The sequence below is a fragment of the Spea bombifrons genome, chromosome 7 (genome assembly GCF_027358695.1).
Source record: "Spea bombifrons isolate aSpeBom1 chromosome 7, aSpeBom1.2.pri, whole genome shotgun sequence".
Classification (NCBI taxonomy): domain Eukaryota; kingdom Metazoa; phylum Chordata; class Amphibia; order Anura; family Pelobatidae; genus Spea; species Spea bombifrons.
In genome coordinates, this window is record NC_071093.1 from 37762424 (window position 1) to 37767247 (window position 4824).

The following is a 4824-nucleotide window of genomic DNA, read 5'->3' on the forward strand; positions in this document are numbered from 1 at the left end:
TGTAACCCCAATGCAAGGTAAAAAGTTCTTTAATTCTTACTGCAAAAACATGATGGCAGCGGTGGGATTCGAACCCACGCCCCCGAAGAGACTGGAGCCTTAATCCAGCGCCTTAGACCGCTCGGCCACGCTACCTTCTTGAATGGAACGTTTCCGTTAGGACATATGTCACCCGATCAACTACGCCTAGAATATCCCAATCTGTGTTACCGAAAGCGAGTTTTGATTTTATACAAAGTTCAAAAGAGAGAAAATTCCCAGAAATTAAACATAAGAAAACAAATACATGTAAAAAAAACATATATACAATACAGAGTACGGAGAGTCATGTTTGAGTTAAAAACAGGGAGCCCATATTTCCTTATATAAGATATATATAGGGGCCTGTGGCACCCATTAGGGGATGGAGGCAGAGGCACCCAGCCCGAAATAGAGGAATAGCTAAAGAGCTGGATACACTTTGATGCACTAAGGCCTGCCCTGGGCCCCTTTATTACTAGAGGTGGCCCTATGTAGGAACTGGGGTTAGCAGTTAGCAAGCTAACTGAGGGCTATTCAGTAATATACAGTATATTTAGTGAATAATAGTATGGTGATGACATACAGGCCATCTGGACACCGGCCAAATGCTCCATACCCACCAGACCTGCCGTATATACCCGGCCTGCATGCTGAGTGAGCTTCAAAACATAGCGTTCAGCCTCTCATATCCAGCCAGCTGCCCTGAGGTGATAGGGCTGCCCCATCATCCCGCGTCCGGCCATGGGGCCATATATCCATGTGTGGGCGTGCAGTAGGTTCTATATATCTATGTGCCGGCGTACAGTGGGTTCTATATATCCATATGCCGGCGTACAGTGGGTTCTATATATCCATGTGTCGGCGTGCAGTAGGCTCTATATATATCTCTGTAGGCGTGCAAGTAGGTTCTATAGATCTGTCAGTGCAAGTAGGTTCTATATATCTGTGTCGACACAGAAGTAGGTTCTATATATCTATGTGTTGGCGTGCAGTAGGTTCTAGATATCTGTGTCGGCGAGCAGTAAGTTCTATATAACTGTGTAAGCACGCAGTAGGTTCTATATATCTATGTGTCGGCGTGCAGTAGGTTCTAGATATCTGTGTCGGCGAGCGGTAAGTTCTATATAACTGTGTAAGCATGCAGTAGGTTCTAGATATCCATCTGTCGGCGTGCAGTAGGTTCTATATATCCATGTGTCGGTGTGCAGTAGGTTCTAGATATCCATGTGTCGGTGTGCAGTAGGCTCTATATATATCTCTGTAGGCGTGCAAGTAGGTTCTATAGATCTGTCAGTGCAAGTAGGTTCTATATATCTGTGTCGACACAGAAGTAGGTTCTATATATCTATGTGTCGGCGTGCAGTAGGTTCTAGATATCTGTGTCGGCGAGCGGTAAGTTCTATATAACTGTGTAAGCATGCAGTAGGTTCTAGATATCTATGTGTCGGCGTGCAGTAGTTTCTAAGTATCTGCCGGCGTGCAGTAGGTTCTAGATATCCATGTGTCGGCATGCAGTAGGTTCTAGATATCACGGTGGAAAGTGTGACATGGTGGTCACATTGGAGCGGCAGTGGAACCCTCCACTGATGTTAGATTGTAAGCTCATTTGAGCAGAGCCCTTATTTCTGTAAGTGTAAATTGTTACGTGAAGCACTTCTTGTTATGTCCTGTTACCCGTTGTACAGCTCGGTGGTATATGATGGTGCTATATAAATCAATAAACACCAAATGCACTGCTCCGTTCAGATGATCTCCCCAACCAGTCCACGTTCCCCAACACCCGAAAAAGCAGCACAGTGGGCCCGCTACGAAGGTGAGCGCCTGAAAATTGGGACTGCACCTTGAAAAACATTTTATACACAGGTTTCTATACAAGTTTAACCCTTTGTAAGCACGTGTATTTGTAAAATGTAGACGCGATCACACGGCTTTATGAAACAGAGTCAACTGTTTATTTGACAAAATATTATATGACAAAGAACAATTCATTAAAAACTCATACAGTTCCACATACACTTTAAACACAAAAAATCCTCTGCGCGTTCAAACTGGTTTTCAACGATAAAGCAGAATTTAGGTATTTTAATATTATTGTAATTAATGTGTTTTTTTATTTCATATCTATTTATTAGCATCATAAAAGATATTCTATCATATTGCATATTGTTTCTGTAAACATATCTTGTGCAACTGTACGCGTTTTAGATGCCTCAAAGTCAATGAAAGTTTGGTGTTAGTCACGTGTTTTACATGATGGAAAAAAACATTTCTAAGTGATATTTAAGGGATCATAGTTTCCATATATATATATATGAAATTATGCCTATTAAATCCAGTTTTGTGTAAGTTTTATATATCTAATAATTTCAACCGCTACCAGCTAATTTCCATATATGATGGTGGAACGACAAGGGGGACTCCAAGGCCAAAATGTGGAGGCGCTATGGAGGTGCCGAACTGCCGCGTCAACGTATTATTGGGTCAAGAATTCCCCATGGGTGTCACACTGATGACATCGAGTTCCCATTGGGGGCTATATATATATATATATATATATATATATATATATATACATATATAAAAAGGGGGTGACGGGTAAATTATAGTGTCTACATTCTGATGACATCACAGCAGCTGCGGGGTCTTATCATCCATAACCAAATTTCCCGTAGTAAGGATAGGACCACGTACTTTGTATCTTTGTACTAGAATCACTTTTTATACTTCTATAGTGAGATGGGGGGCAATATTTATCAACCAACCCCAGATTTTTATTTTTTTTAAAAATTGTATTCCATGGCTTGCAGTTTTGGGGAGTAAATCAAAATCTAGATTACAATAAAACAGGTTTATGGGACAAGATCTGTTCCATAATTTGCAAGCAGAGGAGTACCCCTCCAATGTAAGAAAGCATAGCCCCCGCTAGCATCCTATCGGTTCTGATTTAGAACACTCACACGCAGATAAAGATGTTTTAATCACTTCTATTAACTGTCATTGTCAAAGCGAACGGCGGACACTAAAAGATGACGCATGCATTTTTTTTTGCTCCAAAATTGCTACGTTAAATGAACCACATAGTATTAAAACCCCATCGACAAATTTGCAAAAAACCAACTAGCAGAACCCTTTTAATCAACACTGAGTTTCAAGTTACCCAGCATTTAGGGGGTTAATGTAAACATGCTAGGATAAGCAAAACTATATAAAAAAGAACAAATTCACCTTTTTCACCTGTACGCTAATACTTAATTCCGCAGAGCTCGTACAAATCAAATACACGGAATACCAGACTATTTTCTGAAACGTGCTAATGATGGATTAGTTATTGATAAGAAGCCTTCTCCATGCGACCCCCCCCCCCAAGAAATTCCATCCGCATGGATCTGTAGCCATTTGTAGACCACCAGGGAGTCTGAGATTCTTAATACTAATAAAAAAACCTGAAATTGTAGGATTAAAAATAAAAGACAAAATTTTTTTTTGCATATTGATATATGGACAGCTTTGTAGATGAAGCCCTTTGTATCGGATAAGAGTAAAGCTGCGGCACAGAAGAAATCTAACCGCAGAAAAGTTATTTACAGCATTGCATTTGGTTCCAGAAGATCCGCCTTGAGGCTTGTCCACAAAATCCACCGAGCTGGCCTGGGTGACATAATTGCCTGGTATTCACTAAACTGCCTAAAGGGTTAACTCCAGCTATATCAAGAATAATCTCAACAGGGTCACTAGGCACCCCTGGGAAGAAGCTATATGTGCCACATATCTAATCGAAACCCACCAGCTCTCTGATCAAAGGTCCTAAAACGTTTAGGTTATAGAATAAGCACCATAATCATGTTGATAGCAGTGAGGGAGTTAAATCCCCTTTCGCAGAAAAGCAGTCAAAAGAACTACATTTATAGCCCGTAAAGATTTCTGAAGATGGCCAGTGCAGGCCGGCTCTGGCTAGTACCAAACACTTTGTCAACCCTACAATATCATAAAACGTTAAGGTGTAGGGGAACCTGGATTAATAGCGTCTTCCTATACGGTTAGTGAATAACCAGTTGACTGCAGGAGTGAATGTTAAATATATTAAAGGTAAAAAATGTACTCTTTAATAGCAAATCTGGAAAGGCATGAGCCACATCAGGGTCGGGCAAACATATAACCATGCCCAGTGCCACATTTACTCTCTAAAAAAATATATAGATTATTGGAAATCCAAATCCGGGTGATCAGAACAGTATCACGGCATCAGATATTCATAGAATGCTCTGGATTGTGTATGTGGCGATGTAAACAAGCGTTAGAAAGTGGTGTCCAGGTCTCAGGAGCCGCAAACAGGACATCATTTGTGTGAATCCCAAAAATAATTAAAGGGACACTCCAGCCATCAAATTGATTTTAATGCATATGGTAGCTGCGTGGCCGTATGACATTTTCATAATGCATCGGCCCCCTGGCCCTCGTTGCTAGTTTCCATGCAGTAGATGTCTTCAGCCGAGCACGTGACATACTCGGCACCAGCCAGCTCCAGCGCTGGGAACACTGTGGGTGGGGGTCTGTGGAGACCCCCGTGACCCCCTGCCACTGGTTGGCTGCACCTCGTGGGGTTTTTTTAATTTCTGAAGAATGCATATTAAAGCAGACAGAGAGCGCTTTGATTTGCATTCTCCTTCAGTCGGGCTCTGTTTCCAGACAGGACTCACAGAACCCCTGTCCTGTTTGCAGCCCAGAGGCCTGGACTTACTGCATTACTGCATTAGAATCACCCAGGGACCATACTGTCCTGGAGTTACGGACTGAAGTCGTGCA

At 41.9% G+C, this 4824-nt stretch overlaps 1 non-coding gene across 1 annotated transcript; it reads right to left on the reverse strand.

Moving 5' to 3' along the window:
- Positions 1 to 53: 53 nt before the first annotated feature.
- TRNAL-AAG (transfer RNA leucine (anticodon AAG)) lies at positions 54 to 135 on the reverse strand. The gene has a single exon. It is a non-coding gene; the product is annotated as a tRNA-Leu (tRNA).
- Between the last annotated feature and the right edge of the window lie 4689 nt (positions 136 to 4824).